The sequence below is a fragment of the Silurus aristotelis genome (assembly GCF_946808225.1).
Source record: "Silurus aristotelis genome assembly, chromosome: 10".
In the NCBI taxonomy this organism is placed as follows: domain Eukaryota; kingdom Metazoa; phylum Chordata; class Actinopteri; order Siluriformes; family Siluridae; genus Silurus; species Silurus aristotelis.
The window spans coordinates 4,623,176-4,640,000 of NC_139583.1; the positions used below are offsets into that span (position 1 = coordinate 4,623,176).

Here is a 16,825-nt window from a genome sequence, read left to right on the forward strand (position 1 = left end):
TATTATTATTGCAATAATGTCAGAATATAATTATTAATACATTAATTAATACTACTATCAATAATTATAATAGTATTAATAATAGTAATAATAAAAGACAAGTTGTATTAATCCACTAAACACACATTTGTACATTAAATTTATTTAATTTAATGATTATTTTCTGTCAAAACATCCATGAAACAAGTAAAAAAAAAAAAAGCTATACACTGTATAATGTATAATCATGGCTTTTACCCTCAACTGCATGAATGAGATCAATGTAAGTCGCTCTGGATAAAGGAGGTAAATTAATGTCTTCATACACATTCATATCAATAGTACAATTTATTATCATTATTATTGTTGTTGTTGTTATAATTTTTGTTAGATCAAGAACTTCTGCATGAAACACCTATATTCAACCAGCAGAGGGAGACAAAATACAGACAGACGACACCAAGGAACGCTGTATAACTTTAATATAGTCAAGATTTTATTTTATAATTTTTTTTTTATCTTTATATGATAATATTTTATTTATTATATATTCTATATAAATATTACTTTATTTTATTATATGTATTATATTTTAGATTATTTCTGCTAAACAGTTAATTTCAAATATAACGTATATTTCTTATATTTTATTTTATTTTATTTTAGTAATCAGTAAATCAGTAAAGTATTCTGATTCCAATTCTGATTCCGTTTAAAATAAACCAGAACAACAAGAAATGTAAAGAGAGAGACAACAATCAGCATTTGCATCCAGCTTAGTGTTTTTAGTGTTTCCTAACTTTCCTCCTTGTCTACATGTTTGTACTGAATTTAATGTTTATCTGAATCACTGTTGAGCTCTGCAGTGCTGCAGCTTGTTCACTTGTTTTTTATTTTTGCCCCTTACAGAGAAAACACTTTTTGTCGTATCTGTATGCTGGAACAGCAACAGCTGCAGGCCTCCATGCTGGGAATAAAACACCAATTTGTTTCATGACTTCTGTTTGCTGAATGTAAATTCTTCTCGTGTTTCAGGTGTGCGGCTTTGTGTTCTGTGACATGATTATATCCTCGACATAGACAGTTCTTTTAGTGAAAGTCACATGTAGTACCAATTTTCAAAACTATGTGACCTACAGTGAACTAACACACACACACACACACACACACACACACACACACACACACACACACACACACACACACACACACACACACACAAATATGCATGATCAACAAATGTTTGGAAAGTCCATGTCCTGTCAGACACACCCTTTTCTGTACAGCTATAACACTGGTGTTGTCATGTTGCCATGGGAAGAAAGTATTAGCGCATGTGTTCATCAGTCCTCGAAACTGTGTCAAGTCTCCAAAAAGACTTTCGACCATATTATTGTCTTACACAGCGTTCACTGCATCCTGACTGCTTGAAAATCTATGTGAAACTATAATTTCCTGATCCAAACAAAACATTAGAAGGCTAACCAGGTGCGATCCAATCACTAATAAGTTACTAGGTTAGCTTAAAGGCTAATATCAACTTATTACATTACTGTGCTTGGTAGTTAGCAAGTACGTAAATAGCAAGCTAGTTAGTTATAGACGTCAATAAAAGGTAAGTAAAGACGACAGTAAAAGATTCATATGGAAGCTTTAAGGTTATATTTCTTGTTTTCTGACGATCACAATGAAATTTTCTGAGCAAAACAAAATTCTCATTATCTCATTTTCTCAAGACATACGAGGTGGTATCAAAAGGTTTCGAGACTAATGCTTCTATTCTGACTGTGTGCGTAACCACGTCTGCAATTTCATCACGGACAGCAAGTTAGAGCAGAGAGTAAACATGAAATTCGACGAGAGATCAGGAAGTCCTTCAACGAGCTCGACCCCCGAAAATGACCAAACCATTCGGCAACTGGTGCATGATGATTGGACAAGCCGCGTGATCTCACTTCCGCACCTACCATACTCGCCAGATTCGGCTCCTGCATCCCGAAGATAAAGATCCGGCTGATGAAGATCCGACACCATTGCGGAGTTTCAGCGAGAATAGCAAAAAGCTTGACACGCTTTGGAATGAAGACTTCCAGGACACATTGCTGTATTGCTGTGGAAGGGAACTGTTTTGAAGGTGATACTGTGTAGACGTAGATAAACAAAGTACTTTCTTGGAATGTCTCGAAACTTTTCGATACCAACTCAAAGAAAATCTCACGCCTTGTGAATGTTTCTAGTGTTACTAATTTCCCACAGCAAATATTGCCTTTATCTCTGCAATGAGAGAGAACAGTGTCCCAGAGGAGAATCTGACAAAAAAAAGGAAGATAGGAAGATATTTCCCACAAATTTCGGAAAAGATATGAAAGATAAGGAAGGCCTATTGTTAAGATTCTAGATTACCATGAGGTTTGTTGTTTCTGGTTATGGATATTGAAATGGTAACACCAATGTTGCATGTTTCACAGCAACCGTTTTGAAAACGAAAAAATCCTTAATAGCAGCGAGAACACACAATGCAACCAGTGTTGTCATATTTGTGAATAAACAAGAAAACAACTTTAGTGATGTCGAAATCATAAGAAAATGATGTCTTGATAATGAGAAAAGAAGAAAGAAAACTGCATGGCCTCTTAGGACTTCCAGAGATCCGTGAACTTCAGCTTACAAACGATTTTAACACCTGATCTGAATCTTAACACCATCACAATCAGATCCAGTCAGCGATACATTATAAAATTATAGTGAGTGTTTGCAGTGTGTTTTCAGCGAGGACATTTTGTTTCTCATTGTTCTGATTTCTATACGTTCGTGAGATGAGAAGACGTGAGATGAAGCCATGGTCGGTCTACAGTGTTTCATCTCAAGTGTCAGACGGCTGCTTTAACTGTCTGGAAGTCGAGGCGTCGGTGCTGCGTGGTGTAATTACATTCACCTGTTTGTATAGCGGCAACTTTTTAACAATAGACACAGAGACAAAGAAGCTTCGCACAAATCCGGATATGGGTTTATATCAAGAACAAGAGTGGGGAAGCAAACGAAATGACAGAAATGAGGAAAAGAAAAGAATGAGGAGGAAGGAGAAGATGATGATGATAACAAGAGGAAGAAAGTGAAAAAAGAAATAAAGATGAAAAAGAAGGAAAAGAAGAAGGAAAATTAAAAGATGATGACAGAAGGAGATGCAAAAGAAGAAGAATATACATTAGAGAAAGGAAAAGAAGAAGAAACAGAAAAAGGAAGAAAAAAGGAAGAATAGAAAGAGTGGGAAAAAAAAGAAGAGTAAGTGGACGAATAAGAACAAAAAGTTGAGGATGAGGATGATGGAGAAAAAGAGGACGCGAGTGAAAAATGAAAAAAAGATTAAAAAAAAGAAAGAGAAGAAGAAGGAAAAGAAAAATATGATGATGGAGACAAAGATGCAGAAGAAGAAGAAAAAGAAGAGGGAACAAGAACAAGAGAAAGAAGAATAAGTGGGAAAAGAAAGACAAAAAGAAAAAACAGAAAGAGTAAATAAAGAAAAAAGAGAGTACGTAGAAAGAAGAACAAAAAGTTGATGATGATGGTGATAATGATGAAAGAAAAGAAGAACGGATGAAAAATGGACAAAAATATGAAAAGAAGAAGAAGAAGAAGAAAGCTGAAAAAAGGAAAGGAGGAAGAAGAAGAGAGCTCTGGCTCTGCATGTCTCTGTACAGGGGGCAGCACACAGTGGTGAAACTAGTTATAGCAGCACTCTGGAGGGTCAGACGAGTTTATATATCGCTTAAGAGCCACCTACTGACTACAGTGTGATCTTAGAGCTGAATGAGTTTCACTGTTTGACAGAGATGCCTACAGCTTGTGGGACTATTGTGTATACGTCCAAATCACACACAATAAATGTGTAATTATCTCCTGCGGTGTCTCGGCTAGTCTGCAGTCTGCCGTCTCATGTGTCGGACACGGAGAAAAAAATCACCGCTGTGCCGATTCAACGCTCTATTGTTCTCTCGCTTCAGATGTGTCTCTTCTGTCTTCTCATCACTGTCACTGCTCTTCTGTAGAGGGCAGAAAAGTCTCAATGCACTTCATTACAGTGTTTCTCAGTTGTTTGGAGCGTTTCTCAAATCAAATAAACACTGTGTACAAACAGCCCAACACATTGGACTGAACTTTTCTCAAAATCCTCAGTTCATCTCTCAAAAGTATTTGTGTGAATGAACATCTCATTCCCATCAGAACGAAAAGTCTCTTTGTTTACAAACAGGATCATCTAAATGTTTAGTCATGTTGTCAGTATGACGCTGCACAGTTTCAGCATTTCCTGATATAAACTACGGTTTGGGTTACAGTGATTATACCTGCACAAAGATTAATTTCTCCTGTAGGGCAGAGATGAATATCAGCAGCACAAATGTATTTATTTGACTGCATATTTTATTCATATTGACCAAACAGGATTCACACTTTTACTCTAGTGTAATAAGTAGAGGTCCCTCTGCTCAAGAATGCACATGAACAGACCTATCTGAAGTTTGCCAGTGAACATCTGAATGTTTCAGAGAAGGTTTGGGAGAATATGATGTGGTCAGATGAGTCCAAAATTGAGCTCTTTGGCATCGACTCGACTTAATATGACCCCAGGAACATCATCCCCAAACATGGAGGAGGAAAAACTCTGCTTTGGGGCTGTTTCTCTGCTAAGGGTACAGGAACTTTACATGAACGAGCCCATGCACTGTAGGTTCTTGGTCAGCCAGAACACTAAAGATGGGTCGTGGATGGATCTTTCAGCATGACAATGACCAAAACATACAGCCAAGACAACAATCTGATGGTCTTGTAGCCCATTCCAGCCTTGTGCAGTCTATAATCTTGTCCCTGTCATCCTTTGACAGCTCTTTGGTCTTTCCTATGCTGGTAGAGAGGTTTGAATGGAAGCGGTTGATTCTGTGGCGGTTGTCTTCATACATGTTGATATTAGGAGAACTTTCTTAAAGGTACAGGACTAATTTGAGTCTGTGGGAGTCAGAATTCCGGCTGGTTTGTACAGGATTAAATACTTATTTCACTCCATCAAATACAAATACAAATTTTACACTGTTCATTTCTTTGTAAGGGGGTAAAGGGGATCTTATCATTATTTCCCCCACAGTTCAGAATGAGGAATATATAATTTTACAATATGGGATATGTAGAATATATGTCCAACTATACAGAATTCATACGCAGTGTATATAGAAATGATATTTAGATATAATATTAAGATATATACAGATAAAAACAGTGTATACCTTTGCAATTATTTTTACACTTAATGTATGAATATGTTAATCTATTAAGGTCCTCGCAACGCACCTGCATCCGTAGTCTCTCAAGTTGTCCACCTGATGGCACTGGTATGATCATGTACTTTCATTCTCTCTCTTTTTATCAATATCACATTCTGCTGACTTGTTCAACCTCCACATCATGTAGTAAATTGTGCTCATCATAAGGATGAATTCAAAGTCATTGAATGCAAAATGGTTAAACCAGTTGTCATCATCTCTCATGTAAAATTTCTCAAGTCAAGTCAAGTCAAGTCAAGTTTATTTGTATAGCGCTTTTCACAACAGACATTATCTCAAAGCAGCTTTACAGAAAACAACAGTGAAGGTGAATGGTGTGCGTTTGTCCCTGATGAGCAGCCGTGGCGACAGTGGCAAGGAAAAACTCCCTTAGATGATATGAGGAAGAAACCTTGAGAGGAACCAGACTCAAAGGGGAACCCATCCTCATATGGGTGACATCAAAAGTTTGGTCATAAATCTTTCAACAATACAGAACAATTTGTGATCATCATAGATCTAGCATCAGCTTCTCCATGCCAGGGCCTTTAAACACTCGGCATCTACTTCTCCATGATCATCCATAGGTCCATAATCTTCACGAGGTGGGACGTGACTGGAGCTGGCCAAACCTCAGGAAGCCTCGGGATGGGGAGAGAAAGAGAAGCAGTGGAGAGGAATTAGCGTAGCTGCTGTTCATGATATTAACAGCACAAGTTGATAATGTGCATGTGATCAGATGTTCTGGAGCACAAGGTTGTGATGTGATGTGTGTGATGTGTGTTATGTGTAGGCTTTGCTAAAAAGATATGTTTTTAATCTGCACTTAAACTGGGAGAGTGTATCTGAACCCCGAACACTGTCAGGAAGACTATTCCAGAGTTTAGGAGCTAAATGTGAAAATGCTCTACCGCCTTTAGTGGACTTTGCTATTCTAGGAACTACTAGAAGCCCAGAGTTTTGAGATCTCAGGGAGCGTGACGGATTGTAGCGTGTTAAGAGACTGGATAGATACATGGGAGCCAAACCATTTAGTGCTTTCTATAAAAACTTTTTGGGTAAATGTTTCTTGAATTGATGAATTGTGCAGATGAATCTTGAATGTCACTAATGAAGGGGAGTTTATGGCATCGGATCAACCAATCATCAACTAGTCCTCTAAAACAGGTCGAAGGTGAATCTCGTGAACCTTTAATAGGTGAGCGTATACAGACAGAGCAAAACCAAAAATTATACATTCTGAAAATGGATGAACATCTAAGAAACAAATGAACACTTGTACAGTACAGTAAAAGTGTGAATCCTGTTCGGTCTTTTACACTCAATATAAATCAAATATGCAATCAAATAAATGAATTTGTGCTGCTGAAATTTATCTCTGCCCTACAAAAGGAAGTCAAAATTAGTGTAACTACATGACGAAACATTATGAGGACTTTTCATTCTGATGGTAATGAGATGTTCATTGACACAAATACTTACTTTAGAGAGATGAACTAAGGATTTTTTTTAAAAGTACAGACTTTTGCAAGAAATCCAATGTGTTGTGCTGTTTGTACACATTGTTTTGAGACATGCACTCACTAGTTTTCGAATATTAAGGATGAATAAAAAATGCTCCAAAGCAGCTGAGATTTTCTCTATAGCTGAGATTTTTGCTATTTTCTTGTGATTTCAATGTAAAACCTATTTTCTCACACCATTCAAGGTGGTATCAAAAAGTATTGAAACTAATGGTTTAACTAGTGTTATTCTTACCATGTGCATTACCACTAACCCTAACCCTAACCCTAACCCATCATGGACAGCAAGTTAGAATAAAGGAAGAACATCACCGGAAGATGACGAGGGATCAGGAAGACCTTCAACGAGCTCAGCATGATCTCACTCCTGAGAAGAGAAATTCTGGAGTGAGTTAGATGAAGTGGTAGGAAGTGTACCTAGGAAGAGAGGTTATAATGCGTCAAAGCGAATTCATTTTAATGCCACTACTTTTTATTAATGCGTGATTATGCATTTCTGTTTGACCATTTTTTATTAAAAATACAAATAAATAAATATAAAAGAAGCAAAAATAAAACCTTTAACACACATTTATTCATGACGTCCTCAAATTATTCAAATATACAGTATATGAAAAAAACTCCATCAAAAAAATAATTTTAATTTGTAAACATTTCTCAAATCAGCAGCAAAATTCACCATGATGCGCATAATTAACCCTCTGGAGTCAACAGATAAGAGCAATACATCATTCGAATCCGTTAAAGAGTTTACTTTTATCTGTATACACTCATAGTAAAAACAAAACACTGTGCTTTTGTAAAATAATAAAAAAAATAGAGAGAAAACAGACATTTGCATAAAGCTTTGATATTTGTCCATGGCCATGTTGATTTAAATATTAAAAAGTAAAAAACAAAACAAAAATAAACTAATTAATCGCACGTTTGCCACAAATTAACTTACGATTAATCGCAACTTAATTGCAAAAAAATCATAAGTTAATTCGTGTGGGTCATGCGATTAATCACAATTAAATATTTGAGTTGATTGACAGCCCTAATAAAAAGTGTTTTGTTTTTTTTATTGGTTTTTCCTTGAAGTAACTGTACACTGCTGAAAGGGTTTTCGTGATAATCTTTACTCAAACATCTCGTATCTTTTGGAATATGCCCCTGTTTTTCAAGAACAGGAATGCAGCTAATTAAGTTCTCCCTTCACTTCCTTTACTTGGAAATCAGGCCTAACATTAAGAATGCTGCCGGGTCTGAGGACAGGAGTCATGCAGGACTGGTCTTTTCTCTGCAGACTGGTGTTGATTTCATGTTTGTAATTTGTCTGTCTGTTTGTGTGTGTGTGTGTGTGTGTGTGTGTGTGTGTGTGTGTGTGTGTGTGTGTGTGTGTGTGTGTGTGTGTGGTTTACATGGACTGAATATGAGCTCCTGTTGGCACTGAAAAGCCTTAAGCAGCAGGAGATGGCTGTGTTTCCTGATAAAGCCCAACTAGAGATGGACTGAAGCCAGGAAATAGCTTCCTCAATGACTGAATACATTCCACTACTGATGATGTGAGAGATCGGGAAGGGTAATGATTACACACCCACACACTTGAAAACCCACAAACACAGGACAGGCACGCATTTCTTACAAACACACACACACACACACACACACACACACACACACACACACACACACACACACACACGCACACACACGCACACACGCACACACGCACATTCTCATTCAATGCATGTGAGGACCTTCCGATGACAATGTAGCAAATTGATTTCATGGCCCAATTTATTATTATTATTATTATTATTATTATTATTATTATTATTATTATTATTATTATTATTATTGTTGTTGTTGTTATTATTTTAAAAATTTTTTGATGAAAAAATAAATGTCATGAACGCAAAAATGTCAAATACCTACCATTCTTGATAACAAAGATATGAAAACATGTACACACACACACACACACACACACACACACACACGCACGCACACACACACGCGAACACACACGCGAACACACACACACACACACACACACACACACACACACACACACACACACACACACACACACACACACACACACACACAAGCCATGATTCGGAATTTCGAGCTGTGCGATTGTGGTTACAGGAAATTTTGAGTATTTTGAGGTAATGTCTTTTTTTTCCCCTTACCTTGTGCAGACTTGTGTTCACTAATCAAAACAAAGCACCTCTTACACATAATAAGACATGATATAAAGGTTAAAGGAGGACAGCTTGGTAGCAGGCGTCATACGGTGTATATTTATACTGAGATCGCGATAAAAATCACCATCGAAAAATAGACTAAAATGCAGGGATTTTTGATCTGAACCCCTGCGTGTTTAGAATGAAAAAGGAGACAAGACGAGATCTGTGATCAGGTCCTTGTCGTGTTTAGGATTCCTCTAGCCACAAGATCAGATGTTATATCAGTGCAGGTACTCGGGGTCAGCGTGGACATCTTGCGACTTACGTGCTGTTTGACATGAAGAAAAACTGAGAGCTTAGATAAACTTCTTAGACACCAGAAGCAGGGAAATGGCATCCAAATAGCCTCCATTCAGAAGGTGGCGTGTGGTGTTGCTTTAGACGACAGAGATAAACATCACTTTATCTGTCCAGTCCATTTTTATGTATGTAGATCAAGGGGGAGCTTTCACCCGAAGCCTTCTGCCAGACTAAACAGACCAACATGCTGAGCATTTTTGAAATGTCTACATTTTTCATTAATATATTTCTCTTTGTTATACTAATAGTGAATATTTATTCATTTCAGAATATATACTAATAAAAGCCAGCACTAATTTACTTTTGAATATATTTTTTATCATGAATATACATACATTTTTTCCAATAGTCTATTATCTTCATTTCAAAGCATTTCTCCCAGCTGCGCTTTCCAAAAGCAGCAGGTTCAAGTGATAGTTCGCGTTCGAGATCCATCAGATTTCACATGTAGCCAGGGTTAAAGGGAACTACCATATGCCACCACTGTAAACAATGCGAATGTCCAATAGCTTTAACTCTAGGGTTTAACCTTCCTGTAACAGTTGCACAAAAACACACATTTAAAATCCCTAAGAAATGTTAAAAGTGACTTATACTTGTCACATGTACCATACACATGACACCAGCCATGTCCTTAAAACATGACCCAGTTTCCTTGACCTATAACACGCAATAGAACACATTTCAATTACGGATATTGAAAATAGCTGAGTATGAATGATGAGTAAGTTCTGGTGTGACCAGTTACCATCAAAAGTCAAATACTTAGTGGAAATGAGGTCTACCAGTGTGTAATTAAAGTGTCACATGACCTAAGTATGAATCCACCTGTTCCTGGAAGGATTTGACTCTACTTTGCCCCCTAGTGGAATAACAAGGATTTATTTTCTGTTTGCTGATATTTCACGCTACAGGACGATTTCATTGTAGAAAATATTTCTAGATTGAGTCCTGGTGCACTGGACTAGATGTCTAACATCATTGCTTTAACCCATTAACCCATTAACACACCACGCTCACACACACTCTTACTCAAATGCGTATGCACACAATTGTATAGGACGTCTTCGGATGAGGTAGCATTACATTTTTACTCCTTACCCCCTCACTGAACACCTTTTGGGATAAATTGAAACACTGACTGCATCACAGTCCTCCTCACTTCAGTACCTATCTTTACTAACACCCATGTGACTAAATGAAATCGCCACCTCCAAAATCTTGTGGAACATCTTCCCAGAAAAGTGGAGGTTATTATAACAGCGAATGGGGACTAAAGGTTTAATGGAATATTCAAAAAGCACCAAATATTTTGCTTTTCATGTTACCGAAATGTGCAATCTGTTCTGTAGAAATAAGTTCCAACTATTATGAGTGTAAATGGCGAAACAAATAGTAGAATGGAATTAAATAGCAGTGATTATTTCTAATAAAGTAGAGTTGATTTTTTTTGTGAGTGTCGGCTTGTATTCCGGTCCTGTAGGTCTCATGGGGTTTTATATTTCAGCATGCATGCAGACTCGGTAATTAACTGTAAAGATGAATCATTTGCGTGAGATCTTATGAAAACACAAACACTACTGCTTTAAAAGCTCTCAGGCTTTAGAGGTTTAGGGGTGTGGCCTAATCTGTACTACAATATATAACTTAAAACCAAATCTTCCATTGAAAAGATTTTATTTTAATAATTGCAAATATGTTTAAAAAATTGAGAATTGGTTTAAACCTGGTACAGAACTGATTTTCAACGTGACATGGCATCAAATGAATTGTCTTGAAGGAAGAGTGTAAATTCTGCACCTAGAATTAAAAAAATAATATTACTGATATTAAGGTATATTACAACACATGAAATATTCTCTAGTATCAGTGTAGTAGTTAAAAACGATTTATCACATAGTTTATTGTTATCGCTGTATATGAATATATGCTACAGATTTTATTTATTTATGAATTTTTTCCAAAATTTTTTATCTATTTATTATTTATTTATTGGTTCTGACAGACACCCTTTGTAGAAGAAAGGAGAGGTAAATGTGGACAGATGATATTTATAGGAATCAAAAATATTATGTAAAAATAAATATTTGTATTCGCTTCGTTTTTTTTCGAAACGTATGTTTATTTATTTATTTATTAATTTATTTATTTATTTATTATTTCACATATTTATTTATCAATCTGTTTGTTTGTCATCATTTGTTCTCATCTCACAATGCAGGGAAAATAATAACATTTAATTCCGACAGAAAAACAAAATAGAGCAAGAACCCGGAATAAAAATGCGTTCAGCTTCTTGTCCGCGTGCGATCGTGTCTAAAAACAGAAAAACAATGAAATACATCTGAAACCAGGAGACTGCATTGTACAGTAATTACAGCGAAACTATCGCAGTCTTCACCCGGCCTTCCAGATGCTTTGCACGCTTTGTTTTTAGGATGACTGACTTGAAAGCGAGAACGAGTGTCCATGTAAATATTTCACTCTGTCTCCAGGGCCACTGGAGACATTAGTTAAGTCCCAGGTGTGTGTCACATTCAGGTATGCAGCTGTGTGTGTGTGAGTGTGTGTACCAAGAACAACATACACATGAAACTCAGCTATGTTCTCTCTCTTTTTCTCTTTCTTCTCTCTCTCTCTCTCTCTCTCTCTCTCTCTCTCTCTCTCTCTCTCTCTCTCTCTCTCTCTCTCTCTCTCTCTCTTTCTCTTTCTTCTCTCTCTCTCTCTCTCTCTCTCTCTCTCTCTCTCTCTCTCTCTCTCTCTCTCTCTCTCTCTCTCTCTCTCTTTTTTTCAACCCATCGCTGGTCCGCACGAAACCTAGGCATGCTGCACAAAACCTGACAGGTGCAGGCGTGGTGTGTACAGAGACACGATGTCTTCACACGCCACTCATTCTCATTCTCAAATCTGGAGCACAATGCCTCAGGCAGGAAAAACACACACACACACACACACACACACACACACACACACACACACACACACACACACACACACACACACACACACACACACACACACACACACACCTCAGTCAAATGTTGTCACTCTTGTTTCTCTTTCCAACTCGCTCTCTCATCTCCCATTTTATCCCATAGGATTATAGTGAAAATTGTCATTCCTTGTTCATACACACACTTCCTCACACACTTCCTCACACACTTCCTCAAACAATCTCTTGTACCTTTCAGAGGTTGTTGCCTTGTTGCCATGTTTTACTGAGGAGATTTTTTAAGTCTTCAGGATGTGCTATGCATTTTGAAACTTATTTAATATATGATCAGTTCTTAAAGATCACCTTTCAAAAAGAAATAAAAATTGTACATTATCTTTGTTTTTTAAGAGTTTGCTCTGGAGTTTCTAGGATTATTTGTTTGTTTGCACATGTTGTGTGTTTGTGGGTCTGGGAATTAAGTAGATGCTTGTATAAACTCTGAGGAACAACTGGTGGAGTGGGATAAATTCGTATTCCTGTAAAGCAATTACAGTTAGAGAAAGCCTAGATTTGGATCAGTATTAGGTCAGGACCAGCAAAAACAAACAGTGGATCAAATATCAGAGAAATAAAATCAGAGAATTTATTTATAAACTGGAAGAGATGGAGGGATAAGGAAAGTTGAAACTTAGTAGGTAAAATGTTGGACTTCTTGTCAAGAGGTTGTAAGTCAAATCCCATTGCCACTGCTGGGCTTTCAAGCTAAGCCCCAAACCCTCAACTGCTCAAATGAGTCTCTGACAAATGCTTTTAATTAAGACTGTTTTTTGGATTTAGATTACATTGGACATGCAGTTCGGAAGTTTGGAAACATCTAATATTTTATGGTTTTTGAGATACATGCATGTTCTTTTTGTGTATATAAACAAACAAATAAAACATCAAAAACACGAACAAATTGGAAAGTAAATGACTGGAAGAATGTTCTGTGGACAGATGAGTCCAAATTTCCCAGAAGAACTTCTGTAAGACAGCGAACAGTAGAGAAGATGTTAGCAGTCACCTCAGCACCACAGGCACAAATGGAGGTGGAAGCTTCATAGTTTGGGGTTGTTTTGAAGCAGGGAAGGTTGGAGACTTTCTTCAGGAGAGAGAAAACCTTAACCAACATGGCAACTATTTTATACTTCAACACCATGCAATTCAGCTCTGTAAACGTTATTTAGGGAGCAAACAGTCGTCTGGAGTGTTCTTTATTATGGAATGGGCTGCACAGTCACTGCACCTAAATCCTATTAAACTGCTCTGGGAAAAACTGGATCACAATGTCAGAGAGAAATCTCCGACTAGTGAAGAACACCTTTGGTAAGTTTTAAAAGAGGCACAGCAAAGTAACTGTCCAGATACAAAGAGCATGTAAAGTTGTTATTCATGCTAATTCTTTTTTAATAAAAATTAATTCAAACATCTGGACATTTATATATTTGTTTGTTCCATGTAAAGGTTATTGGAAATAAAGGATCATGCATGTGACTCTCAAAATCTAAAAAACTAGTTGTTTCCAAACTTTTGGACAGGCACTTTATATAAAGAGACGTCATTGTATTATTTGTTTGAATCAATCTGAATATAAATTCACTTTATTTTATTTAGAATTATTATATTTATAATAAGCGATTTTGGAGAAAAAGCTGAGGTTTTGTGTAACTCGTGTTTTTCCTGAAATTCTTTTTGTTCTTTCTCTTCGTTGTAGAAAGAAAGAAAGAAAGAAAGAAAGAAAGAAAGAAAGAAAGAAAGAAAGAAAGAAAGAAAGAAAGAAAGAAAGAAAGAAAAAGAAAAAAGAAAAAGTGGTAAGAGTGCCATTTCCAATCAGAATATTTCATTATTTTAAAAGGAATGTTATTTACTAACATTTTAATTAGATATTAAAAATAGTCTGAAAGTTAATTTCTTATAAAAAAAAAAATAATTGTGTTATTTTTGACAAGAAGATAATGTTCATATTTTTCAGTAGGGAAAATGAAATATGAAATTACATAAAATATATACAATCAGTTATTGTGACATGCCGTGTCTGAAGTGAAAGCAGGAGAGAGCGTGAGCGTCTGGCTCAGTGACGACACAGCTGTGGGTCGTGACCTCGCTTCGCCGTAGGGGTTGAATGATGAGTTCTTATTATTAGGGCTCATTTAAAGTCTCTGAAATACAGCAGCGTCCTCACGCAACACAGGTAACATCACACCTGCAGGCATGACCTTTAACCCTTCAACCCTTTAACTCAACACTCCATTATTAAAAAAGGACACCAGTTGGGCCTGTCTGGAGCCGTTTTGCCTCCTCAGTGCGTGCGAAGGGCTTATAAACGTTAAGGTAGTGGGGAGGGTCTGAGAGATAGATACATATACAATACAGAAAGAGAGAGAGAGAGAGAGAGAGAGAGAGAGAGAGAGAGAGAGAGAGAGAGAGAGAGAGAGAGAGAGAGAGAGAGGCTGAGTGCTATAATTAAAGCCTCTTTTTGTCTGTAGTGTTATAATTTTCAGGTTTATCTGAATATAAAGTCTGTACTCGAGTTTTGTCCAAATGAATGTTAATATCTGTCATGCCAAGAAAGCAACCTCTGAGTCTTGAATCTTAAAAAATTTGCATCCAGATTAAAAGAAAACAATTTTCTGTTTATTATTTATTTTGCTTGGTAAATAATGTGACGTAACATTCATGCTAACAAACTGACAGACTGAGACAGTGTGAGGGAGAGACTGAGGGAAAAAAGAGAGAAAAAGGAAATGAACGAGACTGTGTGACTGTGTATGTTTATGAAACACAGAGAGGGAGACACCGAGAGAGACATACTGTAAAGAGAGACATAGAGAGGGAAACAGTGTGTGTGTGTGTGTGTGTGTGTGTGTGTGTGTGTGTGTGTGTGTGTGTGTGTGTGTGTGTGTGTGTGTGAAAGAGAGCGTGAGAGAGTGTGTGAGAATGTGTGTGTGAGGGAGGAAGGGAGAGAGTGTGTACGTGTATGTGTGTGTCTGTGTGTGTGTGTGTTTGTGTGTGTGTGTGTGTGTGTGTGTGTGTGTGAGAGAGAGAGAGAGAGAGAGAGAGAGAGAGAGAGAGAGAGAGAGAGAGAGAGAGAGAGAGATGTATACTGTGAGGTGCTCCAGGCTACGTTAGTTTACACAGCACTTGTTGCTGATCCGCCCCTCGCAGCTCAGTGTCCTCAGAGCTTCATTCTTGGAAACGAGACACGAGACAGACTCCTGGAAGCGCCTGTAGGACTCACAGCTTGAGACACAGCGAACCCTTGTGCTGTTTATTTACTTGGTATGTTCTCTCAGTGGAGGTGCGCTCAGGGTTGAATTATAGTCTTTAGAGCTTATTATCACCTTTAGTGCTGAATTAACACCTAATAGTTAAATGAATACCTGTAGGGTTTACGGCCTTTTAACTGCTAACAAATATTTTTCAGTTCCAGTACCTTCTAACACACTTTCTCTCTCACACACAACACACACACCCCTCTTTACAGAAAAACAGGGTTCATTCCGGTTTTATTCCCAAAATGCAGGGTTCAAAACCCATCCTACAACAAATAAAAATACCTGATTATTCGCGACAGAAAACATCGCAGATCCACTGATTTTACATGAAGATATGATGTTAATAAATGAATATTTGCTGTCATTTATTTAGATCTGCAATTAATATATATAATTTTTGGGCTGATTTTTTTTTTGGCAGCTTTTTCAACTTTCAATTTCAATTCCAAACAAAATTTCACAGTAATTTTTACTTAATACACAAAATACAAATACATCCGAAATAAAAAGCCAGATGAAAATAAATAAATACAGACTTGAACATGAAAGCAAATATCAGAGAAAAAAGGTCACGTTTTTTTATGTACTATAGTGAGTACTGTACTATACTGTACTGTTGACCTGTAAAGAACAGCTTGATTGGGTTGCCAGGTATCCCACCTCCAGCTACAATTTACATGCACAAAAATCATATTGTCTTTTTCTAAATATTTCCAGGGGAAAATTTTTAACAGTTGTGTGCATTCATCTGAGGTGGATATTCTAAATGAAACCTGGCAACCCTGCTCACATTTTCTCTCCTCAAAAATAATGGGAATATTTCACATAATTCAAAACTCACATTCTCATACATGCACATCTAGCAAGAACTACACTATATGGACCAAAGTATTAGGACATTCGATTTTTTTTAGCCATATGTGTTTCTTCCCAAAACTGTTATTATATATACTGTCAAGTCTTTTAATGTGCTAGCATAGAATTTGACCTTCACTTGATCTAGAATATTCAAACCTGTTACAGCATGACAATGCCCCTGTGCACAAAGCCAGCCAGAAGATGTGGAAGATGTTAAATGGCCTGCTGTAGGACTCTTAAAATCAATCCTTTGGGATGAATTGGAATGCTGACTGCACCCCAGGTCTCCTTACATCATCGAACAGTAGATCCTACAGTGGAAGTTACTACATGAGCAATTGGGGAATAAACGTGGAATGGGATGTTT

The 16,825-nt window shown here is 37.0% G+C and overlaps 1 protein-coding gene across 1 annotated transcript in view; it reads right to left on the bottom strand.

Moving 5' to 3' along the window:
- LOC310732045 (uncharacterized protein) overlaps positions 1–16,825 on the bottom strand; it is a 195,052-nt gene that overhangs the window by 51,353 nt on the left and 126,874 nt on the right. The gene's annotated exons all lie outside the window — the stretch shown is intronic.